The 15,667-nt window shown below is 47.9% G+C and overlaps 1 protein-coding gene across 1 annotated transcript in view; it reads left to right on the forward strand.

The window, feature by feature from the left end:
- PTPRS (protein tyrosine phosphatase receptor type S) overlaps positions 1-15,667 on the forward strand; it is an 81,708-nt gene that overhangs the window by 55,625 nt on the left and 10,416 nt on the right. The gene's annotated exons all lie outside the window — the stretch shown is intronic.

Below are 15,667 nucleotides of genomic sequence, written 5' to 3' on the forward strand. Positions count from 1 at the left end.
CCCTTGTTGGGGGGGGGTACTGGACAAAACGGGTCCCGCTTCTTCCGGTAGAGAGAGGCCATGTTCTGTGAGGATCAGGGACCCTTTCCCTCTGGGACTACGGGGCAGTTTGGGGACAGAAGCAGAAGACTGGGACCCCCCCCCCACCTCTGAGAAAGTGAGTTTTTCTCTTTGTATAAGAGTGGATCTGCCGTCGCTTTCAACACTGTTTATTCAAGCGGAAGCAGCCGGGTGGTTTTCCCACCTCTGCGTATGTAGATATATCGACTTTGTATTAAAGGAAGATCGTCTGACCCCGGCCGGTGGTGGCGTCTTTGTCCTAAGCCCATCCATCCCGTCTCGTCCTTGGGGCACGCGTCTGCCCGGATAGCTGGCGTGTCCTCAGTCTGTCGTGTAAACAGTCTGCTGAGGAACGTGGCCCAGAGAGGTAGTGTTGCTAGTCCAACGTCACACAGTGTCCGAGGGCCCATGCTGGGATTGGCGCCCAGAACCAGAGGGGTGGGGCCGCCTCCCAGTCTCCGCAATAATGATGCTGAACGTCTGCCGTGGGAGTCGTCAGCTCAGTTCACAGATGAGGAAACAGGCTCAGAGGGGCAGGCGCCCTCTGGAAGTCACACGGTGGGTTTGAAGCAGAGCTGGGATTCGTGCCCTGGTCAGTCTCCCGCCACGCCGCCTTCCCCGGAGGCGCCACGGATGGAGCGGCGGCGTGGAGGGAAGCACAGGCTTGGAGCCACTGTTCTCCGCACGCTGTAGGCCACGCAGTGAGGGGAGGGTGGCGGGCGAGCCACTCTGTCCACACCCTGAGCCTGAGCCTTCCTCCTCTGGCAAAGGTGCCAGATACGGCATGAACGATCCCTCCCCTGGGCACAGAGAAGCTCCAGAGGCAAGACCGGGTCTCTTAGGGCAGGGGCCCAGCCTAGGAAAGGGTAAAGCCACCCGTCAGAAAGTAAGGAAGGTAGATGGGCTTAGTTGAACAGATTTATCAAATCCTGTATCCCCCACCCCCCTGAATTCTCAAACACACACGGAACACGTAGAGCAGCGGCGGAGGTCTTCCCAAATCCCAAGAAACAAGTAGTAGTATGTAACCAGAACTTGGCCTCAAGCGGTGGCTTCTCTAATAAAGTTAGCCTCCCCGGAGGAGGGCTTACAGTACAAAAATTCTTAAGTGCGTTTGTAAGTAAGGCACAGGTTAACGAAGGAATCAACATAGAACTCACAAAGCTTTTGAAACAGCAATTGGGATAGTTCGTTACACCGTGTAGCCTGTCAGACACGGATCCCAGAGGAACATGTACACCCTCAAACATGTTGAAAACGAGGAATTCTGAAAATCAGCTTAAGACATGAACCAAGCTTTTGATTCAAATAACTAGTAAAAAAGAAAGCTAAGAGATTTAACTTTGGACAGTTTTGAGGGGTTTTTGTTTATTTCTTGAGAGAGAGAGAGAGCATGAGCAGGGGAGGGGCAGAGAGAGAGGGAGACACAGAGTCCGAAGCAGCTCCAGGCTCTGAGCTGTCAGCACAGAGCCCGACATGGGAGTTGAACTCCGAACTGTGAGATCATGACCTGAGCTGAAGTCGGAGGCTTAACCCACTGAGCCACCCAGGTGCCCTACGAGGTTACTGTTTTGCATTAACCAAACGAAAAGCTTTAGAAACCCCAGAAGTTAGATAAATCATAGGTAAGTACCATCAAGAAAAGAGAGTAAAGAGAAAGGTGGAAATTAACTACAGATGGAGACTTCTTTCCCCCCCAATCGTGAACTGCATCAGGGGACCTGGCGGGGGCCAGTGAGCTGGCGTGTGGGAGGGCTCCCTTGTCCCGCTGTGGGATGGGGGGTGCGGGAGGACAGACAGTGAAGAAGGAAAGATTCAGAAGAAGCGTGCGGGGCCACATCAGAGTTCCTGAGCTCTGACAAGTAGGGGGAAGGGAGCTTCTTAGACTTTGGGACAAAAAGGGACAGAAAAGTCAGAGTGTAACCCAAGCCTGGTCTTCTCCGATCATCCAGGACTTTGCCAAAACTCCTCAGCCCAGAGGATCTGGCCCTCAAAACCCACCCCTGTAAGGAAGCTTTTTATTTCCCTCCTTTGGTCTCCTGAGCCATTGAGGCAGAGGTATCTAAAAAGGGTCTGCCTTGAAACTTAACCTGTGTGACCTTCAGCTCTGGAGTTCGGCCATTGAGATGCTCATGCTTATTGGTGGTGGCAGGACTTCTTTGAAGGCTTTGTGGAAACTGAGGACCCTAAGGAATCGCCCCAGCCCACAGACATGATCACTGAGACATCTCCCGTCACCCTAGCCCCACAGCAGGATGCCATGACGTCAGCCACATTCATTGAGCACTTACTGTACGCTCTGCTCATACAGCCTCATTTAATCCTTCCCATAATGCACCGGTGAATGGAAGGGGAGACTGAGGCTCAAGCAGGTCGGGTCTCTTAGCCAAGATCACAGAAATAACAGCGGTGGAGCCTGCACGTGGACCTGAATCTGCCCCTTTCCCAAAGCCCTCGTGAGGGCATTCAAGGCATCTGCGTTCCACCTGCCCCTGGCCAACCTCACCCCCAGGCTGGAAGGGACAGAGCCTAGAACAGAGCCCCTGGCCCAGGACTCGTCAGGGACCACAGCGGTCTAGTGCCGCAGGGGGCGTGAAGCCCCGAGGTACACACTTTGTCCTAAACAACAGCACGTTGAACTGTTTCAAGCAGAAACACCCGTGAGAAGAAATCGATCAAACCACAGCCGTGCAGGAGATGGAACCTAAGTCGGCAAAGGAAGGACCAAGCTGGCGAAACAGGAAGGATCTTAGAGGCCAGGAGCACAGCAGCCAACAGGATCGACTCGGTTCGTGCGGGACATCGTACCCGACGGAGGGAGAAGGTACCTTCTGCCCAGCACTGAGAGCCACCACGAAACCAGACCGTGTGAGGGGAGAGACGAGCTCCACGTTCTGACTTCTCTTACTTCCCACGACGCAATAAAACTGGAAATGCACGTGGACACGCAATTCCTCAAGTCCACGTAGTCAGAAGGGTTAAATAGGAGTTAAAGATAAATCACACGTAAACGACAAGACATTCAGGGCTAGATGACGAGACCGTTGCAGATAAAAACCCAAAATGTACTCGGTGATTACTTCCAAGTCTTAAGTGCATTTATGGGGTGGAGGGAGGTCTCTGAATGCAAATGAAATAAGCAAAGACGTATTCGGAGGGAAATAATGTAACCTTGATATAAGCGTGTGAGGAAAAGAACTGAAAATGAACCAGCTCAGATTTCACCTTGGTCATCTACAAAAAGAGAACAAACCCAAGGAGAATCTAGGGAAAATACTAAAAAAATCAGAAACTAATAAATGGGGAACTACATCGGCAGGCGAGACAAAATAACACTATTTTGTGGCTCTTTGGAAACACCCATAAAAGGCAGATGTTTGGCAGAGAAACATGAGGAGTGGTGGGGTCCCAGCTGCCTTTACAGGGGAGACATTTTTAAAGGATGAGCATAGACCGTGTATGCACGGCCTTATGCCATTAAGTGCATGAAATGACAAAATGGAAGGAAACTGATAAATATCCAAATCAAACCATAAAGAAGTGAATCATGTTCGAAAACACTGAAATGACGGTCAGAGATCCAAATCCTCAAGGAAGAGATGATTTGCATCTTTTATAAACTACGTCATAGCTTATAAAAAAGAAAGACTGCAAGTTACAAGAACACCCAAGGAAGTCGGTGTACCTGGGGGCATTCGACCTCGGCTCAGGTCATGATCTCGCGATTCATGAGTTCGAGCTCCGCATCAGACTCTGTGCTGACAGCTCGGAGCCTGGAGCTGCTTTGGATTCTGTGTGCCCTGTCTCTGCCCCTCCCCCGCTCACACTCTCTCTCCCTCAAAAATAAGTAAATATTAAAAAACAAACAAATAAAAACAATAGGAACATCCCACTTATATGCCCAGAGGCAAAAAAGGCTTAAGAAAATACCAGCAAATCTAGTATCTCCGTTAATAAGAATAAGACAGTTATGGGGCGCCTGGGTGGCTTAGTCAGTTAAGTGTCCGACTTTCGCTTAGGTCATGATCTCGCGGTTCAGGGGTTCGAGCCCCACATCGGGCTCTGTGCTGGCAGCTAGCTCAGAGCCTNTAACATTAAACAATTTTTTTCAGTCTGAGCAAAAGAAGTAGGCCACAAGTATTTCATTACATTAACATGGAACTTTTTTTTTTATTTTACATGTTTATTTTTAAAAGAGAATGTGTGCGAGTGGGGGAGGGGCAGAGAGCGAGCCAGACAGGATCCACAGCGGACTCTGCACTGACAGCAGAGAGCCTGATGCAGGGCTCGAACTCCTGAACCACGAGATTGTGACCTAAGCCAAAGTCAGATGCTTAAACTGAGCCACCCAGTCTCCCCCCAACATGGAACAATTCTATTTATTAACTTTTTTTTTTATTATTTTTTAAATGTTTTATTCATTTCTAGGAGAGAGAGAGAGACAGCGTGAGCAGGGGAGGGTCAGAGAGAGAGGGAGTCACAGACTGAAACAGGCTCCAGGCTCTGAGCTGGCAGCCAGCACAGAGCCCGACGTGGGGCTCGAACCCACGAACCGCGAGATCATGACCCAAGCGAAAATCGGACACTTAACCGAATAAGCCACCCAGGCGCCCCTATTTATTAACTTTTTTGAACGTGGAACATTTTAACACACGTAAAACAAATATAAGTCGAGATCAGCACATGCCAGCAAATATATAAAATCTCATCTATACGGCAACACTACCCAGAGCAATCTGCCGATTCAATACAGTCCCTATAAAAAAATCCCAAAGATCTTTTTTGCAGAAACAGCAACCTCAGTTCTCAATTCCTTCTGGAATTCCAAAGGATAGACAAAGAAAAATCTTGACATAGAATGGAATAGAACAGACAAAACAATCTTGAGATAGAACCATAAAGTTGGAGGACTCGCATTTCCTGATTTCAAAACTTACACTAAGCAAAATACGGTGATACTGCCATAAAGACAGACCTATAAATCAATGGAATGCAATCAAGAATCCAGAAAACCCATATACATCTATGACCAACTGATCTTTGACAAGGGTGTCCAGACCATTCCATGAACAATGAACAGTCCTTGACAAATGGTGCTGGGACAACAGGAAATACACAAGCAAAAGAATGAAATTGGACCCCTACCTCACACCATAGCCAAACCTTAACTCAAAATGGTTAGAGTTTTGTAAGAGCTTGTAAGAGCTACAAGTAGGAAACTCTTAGAAAAAGTCATCTATAAACAAAGTGAGGGAGGGGCGCCTGGGTGGTTCAGTCAGCTGAGCATCCATTTCTTGATTTGGGCTCAGGTCACGATCCCAGGGTCACGGGATCAAGCCCCGCTTTGGGCTCCGTGCTGAATGTGCAGCCTACTTAAGATTCTCTCAGTCTCCTTCTGCCCTCTCCCCTGCTCTCACTCTCTCTTTAAAAACTAAAAATGAATTTTAAACAAATTCAGGATAATTGCTCCGTTAGGCAAGAGGAAGGGGAATGCATTCAGCAAAGGGTATGTAGGTACACTCAACTACGTGTAATGTTTTGTTTTTTAAGTTAGGTGTTAAGGATATGCTATTATACCACTTCTGTATCAGAAATTATAAAATAATAAATCTATCCATAGGAAAGGGGAGAAATGGCATCAGATTTTTAAAATAGCATCAGGGGCGCCTGGGGGGCTCAGTCAGTTAAGCGTCTGGCTTCAGCTCAGGTCATGATCTCAGGGTTCATGGGTTCAAGCCCCACGTTGGGCTCTGTGCTGAACGTTTGCTCAGAGCCTGGAGCCCCTTCAGAGTCTGTGTCTCCTTCTCTCTTTGCCCCTCCCCTGCTCATGCTCTGTCTCACTCTCTCAAATAAATGTAAAAAAAATTTTAATAGCATCAGATTTTAAAAAATAAACTTCTCTAACTTGAGACATTAATTCGATAATGTTGAAATTTTGGAATTTCAGCGAATCTGGCAAATATTTTTCATTGAAGAACCACATATAAATTTCGTAGACTTTACAGACTAGAAGGACTCTGTTGCAACGAGTCAACTGGGCAATTCCTAGTTATGCAAAAGTGGGGGGTGGGCTGCCATGGTACTCAAGCTGTCGGACAAAATGGATGCCATGGCCATGTTCCAATAAAATGCTATTTACAAAAGTGGCTGGTGGGCTGCTTTGGGCCCACAGGTCGTAATTTGTTGATCCGTAATTTAGAAATGTGCCCATTGTATTCAGAAATGAGACAAGGACTATCCATTATCATGACAATTATTTCTCGGAATACTAGCAACCCCGACCAATGCAATATGACAGGAACAAGAAATGAGGTACAAGGGTGAAAAAGAAAAATAAGGGTTTTTTTCAAAGTATTTAAAAAAAAATTTTTTTTATAGTTTATTTATTTTTGAGACGGAGAGAGACAGAGCATGAGTGAGGGAGGGGCAGAGAGAGAGAGGGAGACACAGAATCCGAAGCAGGCTCCAGGCTCTGAGCTGGCTGCACAGAGCCCGACGTGGGGCTCGAACCCACGAACCGTGAGATCTGACCTGAGCCGAAGTCGGACGCTTATCCGACTGAGCCACCCAGGCGCCCCAAAAGATAAGGTTTTCAATATTCCCAAAGATATGATTGCCTACCTAGCCAACTCATGAGAACCATCTTAAGTTGTAGGGGAAGGAATAAAGAAATCCAAGAAAATACCAATCATAAAGCCAACCTAAAAAGTCACTGGCAGGGCACTTGGGTGGCTCATTCCGCTGAGCGTCCAACTCTCGATTTGGGCTCAGGTGGTAATCTCACAGTTGGTGGGATCAAGCCCCACGCTGGGCTTTGTGCTGGCAGCACAGAGCCTGCTTGGGATTCTCTCCTCTTTCTCTGTTCCTCCTCTACTTGGGTTCTCCCTCAAAATAAATAAACTTTTTAAAAAAGTCATTGGCTTATCTCTGAAGTTGGTGCAGCTCACCTGGGGACACTTCCAGCCACAGAGAGCTTGGATGCACTTTCTTATCAGCTGCTCAGCACAGTCGTATTTAGGACTTTATGATCACATATTCACAGGCCAGAAGGAAAGTAATTTTCCACATAAAAGGGAAGTCCGCCACACTCCCACACTTGGCATTTGAATCCGACTCTTACTCTCTCTACGCAGAGTTCACTGGTTTTATTCTATCCTTTGTGCATAACCAGTTAGGCTCTTCCCTTTAGTTTGCAAGTACTTGTTTGAAAAAAGGGATTTTTTTTTTTTAGGTCATTGTTTTGTATCACTAGGAATTGCCTTGCATAAGTTACCCATGAGATGGATGCTTCAGAAAAGAAGGAAGCAAGAGAGGATTTTAATAATGAAAAGAATAATAAAGTTAGTGGGTGAAAAAACGGAAATAAGACAGCATATCTGCCTATCTTCACACAAGATGCTTTTTAATTACAAGGGGAAAAGTAAGAGCCTGTCCAACAAGACCTTAACCAAGTGATCAAAGCCAACACCCTCAGCGACCAGACATATCACCATCACACACTGCATGGTTCGCTGCACTGAGAACACAGGATTGCTTCTGTGATATTCTTGTCCTCAAAGGCACCACCTCAGTCTAATCATGAGTAAACACCAGGCAGGCTCGAGGTGAGGGACTTTCTACCAAGCAACCAACCAGTAGCCTTCACAGTGTCAAGACCGTGAAAGATCAAGAAATGAGAATCTGGGGCGCCTGGAGGGCTCAGTCGGGTAAGCGTCCGACTTCGGCTCAGGTCATGATCTCGCGGTTCGTGGGTTCGAGCCCCGCGTCGGGCTCTGTGCTGACAGCTCGGAGCCTGGAGCCTGCTTCAGATTCTGTGTCTCCCTCTCTCTCTGACCCTCCCCTGCTCACGCTGCCTCTCTCTCTCCTCAGAAATAAATAAAAAACATTAAAAAAAAAAAAAAGGAAATGAGACTCTCTCACAGACCAGAGGAAACGGGAAGCATGATGGCAAAATGCATCTTGTAGTTCTGGATTGGATTCTGGACCAGAAACAGGACATGAGAGGCAGACTGCTTACATTTGAATGAAGTCTGGGGGAGCATGGGTGGCTCAGTCAGCCAAGTGTCCAACTTCAGCTCGGGTCACGATCTCACGGTTCATGAGTTCAGTCCCTGCGTCCGGCTCTCTGATGCCAGTGCAGAGCCTGCTTTGGATCCTCTGTCTCCTCTCTCTCCACCCCTCCCCTGCTCACGCTCTTTGGCTCTCAACAATAAGTAAACGGTTTAAGCTTAAAGAATTTTTGTAATCTGTTGATTAGTTGCTGGCATTGTATCAATGTTAATTTCCTGGTTTCACCAATGTACCGCGCCACGGGTAGAGGTTGAGCAAAGAACATGCAAGAACTCTCCAGTGTTTTATTTATTTCTTAATTTTTTTAAATGTTTACTTTGACAGAGAGAGACACACACAGTGTAAGCAGGCGAGAGATAGAGGGAGACACAGAATCTGAAGCAGCTCCAGGCTCTGAGCTGTCAGCACAGAGCCCGACGAAGGGCTCGAACCCACGAACCATGAGATCACGACCTGAGCCGAAGTCGGACGCTTAACCGACTGAGCCACCCAGGCACCCCCTTGGACTCTCTACTATTTTAGCAATTTACTTCGGAGTGTAAACTATTCCAAAATATGTAGTTATAATTTTTATTGAATTATAATTCACTTACAATATGAAATTAGCTTCAGATATACAGGATAGTGATTCAATATTTATATACTTTATGAAATAATCTCCATAATAGGTCTAAATACCATCTACCACCATGTAAAGTCACTACAGTACTCTTGACTTTATTCCCTGTGCTGTACATTATACCCCCGCGACTTATTTATTGTACAACTGGAAGTCTGTACCTCTTGTTTTTTATTTTTTTTAAATGTTTTATTTATTTCTAGGAGACAGAGAGAGACAGCATGAGCAGGGGANTGTTTCATTTAGCAGAACACCCTCTTGTTCCACCCATGTTGTCAAAATGTCAAAGCTTCATTCCCTTTTATGGCTGAGTCAGAGCCATACGAGTAGACACGCCGCACCTTCTTTACCCACTCCTTCTCTCTGGACACTTAGGCTGCTTCCCTATCTTGGCTATTGTAAATAATGCCGTAGCAACCACGGGCATGAATGTATCTTTTTGAATTAGTGTTTTTGTTTTCCTCAGAGAAACACTGAGAAATGGGATTCCTGGATCATAGGCTAGTTCTATTTTTAATTTTCGGAACCCCCCCCCCCACTGCTGTTTATGGAGGCTGTTGCATTTTACATTGCCACCAGCAATGCATGAGATTCCCTTCTCCACAACCACACCAACGCCTGTTGTTTCTTGTGTTGTTGATTTTAGCCACTCTGACAGATGTGAAGCAGTTTTGTGGTTTGGGTTTGTATTTCCCTGATGACCGTTGTTGACCATCTTTCATGTGTTGTTGCCCATCTGGATGTGCTCTCTGGAAAAGTGCCGATTCATGTCTTCTGCCCATTTTTTAATAGGGTTGTTTGGTTTTGTTATTGTTGTTCAGTTGTAGGAGTTCTTTATATATTATGCATATCAACCCCTTATCCTATATATTATGTACAAGTATCTTCTCCCATGAACTTGGCCGCCTTTCCATTCTGTCCGTGGTTTCTTTTGCTGTGCAGAAGTTTTTACTTTAATGGAGTCTTAACTGTTTTTGCTTTTGTTGCGCTTGCCTGAGGAGAAAGATCCAGAAAAATATTGTCAAGATCCGTGTCAGAGAGCTTAGTACCTATATTTTCTTCAAGGAGTTTGGTGGTTTCAGGTATTACAAGCAAGCCTTTAACCCACTTTGAGTTTATTTTTGTGTATGGGATAAGAAAGTGGCCTGGTTTTCCCAAATGCATTTGTTGAAGGACTGTCTTTTTCCCACGGTAGTCTTGTGTCTCCTTTGTTGTAGATTAACTGACCATATAAGTGTCCATTTAAAAGTTTGGGGCACCTGGGTGGCTCCGTCGGTTAAGCGTCTGACTTCGGCTTAGGTCATGATCTCGTGGTCTGCGAGTTCAAGCCCCACATGGGGCTCTGTGCTGACAGCTCGGAGCCTGGACCCTGCTTCCGATTCTGTGTCTCCCTCTCTCTCTGCCCCTCCCTGCTCATGCTCACTCTGTCTCTCAAAAATAAATAAACGTTAAAAAATTTAAAAAAAAGAATGGTACAGGTTTTGTCACATATATTTTTGACATAATAAGAAAAAAGAAAATAATAAGGATTATAAATGTATCCACATCCGGGGCACCTGGGTGTCTCAGTTCAGTTGAGGGTCTGACTCTTGACTTTGGCTCAGGTCATGATCTCACAGGATGGAGCCCCAGGTCGGGCTCCCTGCTGAGTGTGGGATTCTCTCTCTGCCCCTCCCTCCCTCGTGTGTGCGCCCCCTCTCACTCTCCCTCGCTCTCAACATAAACATAAAAAAAAAGTATCCACGCTGAAAAGAAGACACTAGATCTTTCCTCGAGGACATATATGATTTTAGATCCACAGGAAAATGAGATTGGGCCGCAACACGGACACACTTTCGCACACCTGTGCTGAGGTGTGGCCGTTTCCACGCAGGACCACACGCTCTTTGATGCGCCTCCCACGGGGCGGTGGAGTCCCTGTCCCCTCCCCCAGAGCTGGGTGGGCTCCCGACGGTTTGGATCCGCAGGATTCAGGGTGAGTGGTGCACAGGGACCCCCCAGGTGAGGTAGAAACATGCCATTAGCTTCTACCTGGTGAACNCGGCCCCGGATATGAAGCCAGGGAAATGAGCCCCGGCCCACATGGTCCCGATGACCCACCCGCCACATAGGGACCCACGTGACAAAGTCGTTGGCGCTTAGCACGGAAAGGCTGCAACACAGCCCGAGCAGAGGGCAAGACCGAGGCCGGATGAAAGCCCCGGACGTTGGTTTCTGCAGTGAGATCTCCGGTTTTATGTTGGAAAATGCATTTGTATGGTGATTATGTGGCTACAAACAACTCAGAAAGAAAGAAAGGAAAGCCTTTCCTCCATTACCGGCTGCTAGAGACTTCGCAGCCCAGAAGAACAAAGACGCCGTGAAATCTTGCCAAGTGTCCCATCTCCCCGGGGCCCCGTCACTGTCACCAAAGGCGACTCCCATTTATTGAGTGTCAATTGTACTATTTCCCACCGCTCTGATAAGCTACCGTCATCACCCCCATTCTGCAGATGAGAAAACAGAGGCACAGAGAGGCTAAGTAACTTGCGGAAGATCACACAGCCAGAAGAGGGCAGAGCCAGGACTGGACCCTGGGCCTCCTGGCACTAGAGTGCTCACAATATCGAAGGAGCCTTGGTGTCAGGGGCCGGAGAGTCAAGAGTGAAGAAGACGTACCATCACCACCCCCACGCCTGGCCTTCGTGGCTGTGTTTCCGAGTGGGGGAAACACGCCCACAAATGAAATCTCTATTCTATCTTTCCAGGTAGAACACAAGGGGCCGCGGGCACATAGCTGGGAAGGTGTTGGAGAGGCTTCCCAGAGGGGCGCCTGGGTGGCTCAGTCGGTTGAGCATCTGACCCCTGACTTCAGCTCGGGTCGCGATCTCGCAGTGCATGGGTTCGCGCCCCGCATCGGGCTCTGTGCTGACAGCGCCTGGAGCCTGCTTTGGGTTCTCTCTCTCTTTCTCCCTCTCTCTCTCTCTCTGCCTCTCTCCTGCTCATGCTCTCTCAAAATAAATAAACATTTGGAAAAAAAAAAAAAAAAGGAAGAAAATGAGGAGGTTCTGTTTTAATTCTCTTAATTCTTCCGTTCGGGTCCAGGCAGAAGGACTCAGCCGGCTGACACTTAACCACCCTGCCCCTCGCTAACCTCCTTCCAGCTTTTTAAAAACTTGAGGTATAAGCACCCTTCTGTCCATTGCAGGATATTTATAGAAGCCGAGATACGAAAGCAACTAAATGTCCATCGAGTGATGAGGGAGCAAAGAAGACGTGTAGGTGTGTGCAGTGGAATAGTCCTCAGGGCGCCCCGGGGGCTCAGTCAGTTAAGCATCCGACTTCAGCTCAGGTCATGATCTTACGGTTTGTGAGTTTGAGCCCCGCAACAGGCTCTCTGCTGTCTGCGCAGATCCTGAGCCTGCATCAGATCCTCTGTTCCCCTCTCTGCCCCTCCCCTGCTTGCGATTTCTCTCAAAAATAAACATAAAAAAAAATAGGATCTTGCCATTTGTGACAGGACAGATGGACCGAGAGTGCATTATGCTAAGTAAAATAAGTCAGCGAAAAACAAGTACCGCAATTTCAGTTATATGTGGAATCTCACACAACAAATGAACCAACAAACCCCAGAAACACCCACAAGTACAGAGAACAAACTGGTGGTTGTCAGAGGGGAGGTGGGGGGATGAGATGGGTGATGGGGGTCAAGGGGTACAAACTCCCAGTTATAAAATAAGTCGCAGGGATGAAGAATGTAGTACAGGGAATATTATAATATTGTAGGAACTTGGGGTGCCTGGGGGGCTCAGCCAGTTGAGCGTCTAACTTCGGATCAGGTCATGATCTCGCAGTTCGTGAGTTCAAGCCCCACACCGGGTGTGTGTGTACGTGTGTACGTGTGTATATATCTTTATCCATCCCCCCATCCGTGACACCTAGGTTGTGTCCATAGCTTGGCCATTGTGAATAATGCTGCAGTGAACACAGGGACACAGCTATGTCTTTGAGATCCTCAATTTCAGGGGCGCCTGGGGGGCTCAGTCAATGAAGCATGGAACTTCAGCTCAGATCACGATCTCGTGGTTTGTGGGTTTGAGCCCCGCGTCGGGCTCTGTGCTGACAGCTCAGAGCCTGGAGCCTGCTTCAAATTCAGTGTCTCCCTCTCCCTGCCCCTCCCCTACTCATTCACGTCCTCTCTCTCAAAATCAAACAGTAAAAGGGGCGCCTGGGTGGCTTAGTCGGTTAAGCGTCCGACTTTCGCTCAGGTCATGATCTCGCGGTTCGTGGGTTCGAGCCCCGCGTCGGGCTCTGTGCTGACTGCCAGCTCGGAGCCTGGAGCCTGTTTCAGAGTCTGTGACTCCCTCTCTCTCTGACCCTCCCCTGCTCACGCTGTCTCTCTCTCTCTCTCTCTCCTAGAAATAAATAAAACATTAAAAAAAATGGTAAAAGAAAATAAAAAGAGAGAGAGAGAGAGAAAGATCCTCGATTTCATTTCCTTCAGACAAGCACCCAGAAGTGGGACTGCTAGATGATGGGATGGCTGCATGTTTAATCTCTGTCACACTGGTTCCAGATGTCTGCACCAACTCAACCTGCCCACCAACAGCACGAGGGTTCCCTTTTCTCTGCTTCCTCACCAGCACCGGTTACTTCTCGCGGTTTTGGGTGTTTTTTTTTTTATAGCTCTTCTAACAGGTGTGGGACGGTACCTCATTATGGTTCTCATTTCCATTTTCCTGACGGTGAACAGTGTTGAGCATCTTTTCCTGTACCTGTTGGTCACCTGTATATCTTCTTCCAAGAAATATTTATTCAGGTGCTTCACTCATATGAGAACTGGATTATTTGGTGGGGGAGGGGCGCCTGGGTGGCTCAGTTAAGCGTCCAACTTGGGCTCGGGTCATGATCTCATGGTTCACGGGTTCAAACCCTTAGTGGGGCTCTGTGCTGACAGCTCGGAGCCTGGAGCTGCTTCAGATTCTGTGTCTCCCTCTCTCTGCCCCTCCCCCGCTCACGCTCTATCTCTGAAAAATGAGTAAACCTTTAAAAAAAATTAGAAAGTAAATCAATAGAATTGGGCTATTACGTTTTTTTTGCTACTGGGTTGTAGCAGTCCCTCATATATTTTGGAGATGAGCACCTCACCGGATGTTATTGTTTGCAAGTATTTTCCTCTATTCCATATGTTATTACTTCACTCTGTTGCTGGTTTCCTAGTTTGATGTGATCGCGTCTGCTTCTTTTTCCTTTTGTTGTCTGTGTTTTGGGCATCATGTTGGGAAGAGGAAAAAAAAAAAAACAACAACATTGCCCGGCCGAATGTCACGAAGCTTTTTCCCTGTTTCCTTCTAGTCGTTGACAATTTCAGGTGTTTGCGCTTACATCTTTAATCCGTTTTGAGTTGATTTCTGCGTATGGGGTGAGATAAGGGTCCAATGTCACTGGTCTGTGCAGGGCCGACCAGTTTTCCCACCACCATTTACGGAAGACACGCTCATTTCCCCGCTGTGTGTGCTTAACGCTCCTGTCGAAGCTCCGCGGACCACAGAAGCGCGGCTCATTTCTGGGCTCTCTCTGTTCCGCTGACGCATGTGTCTGTTTCTCTGCCGGTGCCGTGCTCTTCCGATCCCTGCAGCTCTGAGATATGCTTTAAATCAGCAAGGGTGACGCCTCCAGGCTTGATCTTCTTGTTCAAGATTCCTTTGGTTACTCAGGGTCTTGTGTGGTTCCGTACGGATCTGAAGATTTTTTCTATCTCTGCAAAAAAAAAAAAAAAATGCCATCGGCACTTTTCTAGAGACGGCACTGAATCTTGAGATCACTTTGGGTTAACAGACAGGCCAACAGTCCCCGAGCACAGAACAGCTTTCCGTTTGTTTGCGTCTTCAGCGTCTTTTATCAGGACTTTCTAGTTTTCAGGGCTCATACGTTTCACCCGCTCAGCTACATCTGTGCCTCTATTTTATTCTTTCCGATGCTATTGTAAAGGGGATACTTTCTTCATTTCCTTTTTGAGCAGTTCATCGTTAGCGTATAGAAACACAACCGCTCTCTGTATGCTGATTTCGCATCCTGCAACTTTGCTGAATTCATTTGTGTTCTAACAGGTTGGGGGTAGGCTCTCGGGCTTTCTGTACACACCATCACGCCGTCTGCACAGCTTTTCTTCCTTCTTTCCCATTCAGACGCCTTTTCTCTCGTTTTCTTGCCTAACTGCTCTGGCTCTGGCTTCCGGGATGATGTGGAATGGAGATGCAGGAGTGGACATCCCTGTCCGGCTCCTGATCTTACAGGAAAAGCTTCTAGCTTTTTGCCGTTGAGTCTGATGTGAGCTTACGGTTAAGTGGTCAGAGTTATCTGTGTGTCGGGGAACAGCCCTTCATCAGACGTGTCTTTTGCAAATACATCCTCCCACAATACTGATTTTCCCGAGGCACTGTCTTGGACACAGGTGACTCTCTGTGCTTCTATAAAGTCTCCCAGTGAATCAAAATAAGTGAGGCGACGGAGAGCGTGGCAGACGGCAGGAGCTCCCCGGACAGCCCAGCGCTGGGGGACCGTCCGGCTGAATGATGATGAACAGTGAGGACCGGCCTTGAAGCGAAAATTGTTCTTTTTTAAAAAACCTCAAAAGCCTTTTTTTCCCCTTCCCCCTGCTCAGCCTGTAAGTGCTGAATTCATTAAAATCCAGAAGAAAGGGGAAAGGAAGCGGGTGAATTCTAATTTTTTCTTTGCATTTCAATGAGGGCAGACAATGGGCGGCTGCAGCCCCAGGGCTCCAGGCGGAGGAGGCTGCCGGCCCCGCAGCCCCCCAGACGGAGAGCGAGGCGGCCGGACCGACAAAGGCAGGCAGGAGGCCGCTGCTCTCGGAGCTTTGTTCCCGGCGCAGGCACGGCCGCCCCCCCTCCGGCCCTTTTAGAAAGGGGCTCCGGGGGA

Source organism: Crocuta crocuta, unplaced genomic scaffold, assembly GCF_008692635.1.
Source record: "Crocuta crocuta isolate KB4526 unplaced genomic scaffold, BGI_CrCroc_1.0 scaffold110, whole genome shotgun sequence".
In the NCBI taxonomy this organism is placed as follows: Eukaryota; Metazoa; Chordata; class Mammalia; order Carnivora; family Hyaenidae; genus Crocuta; species Crocuta crocuta.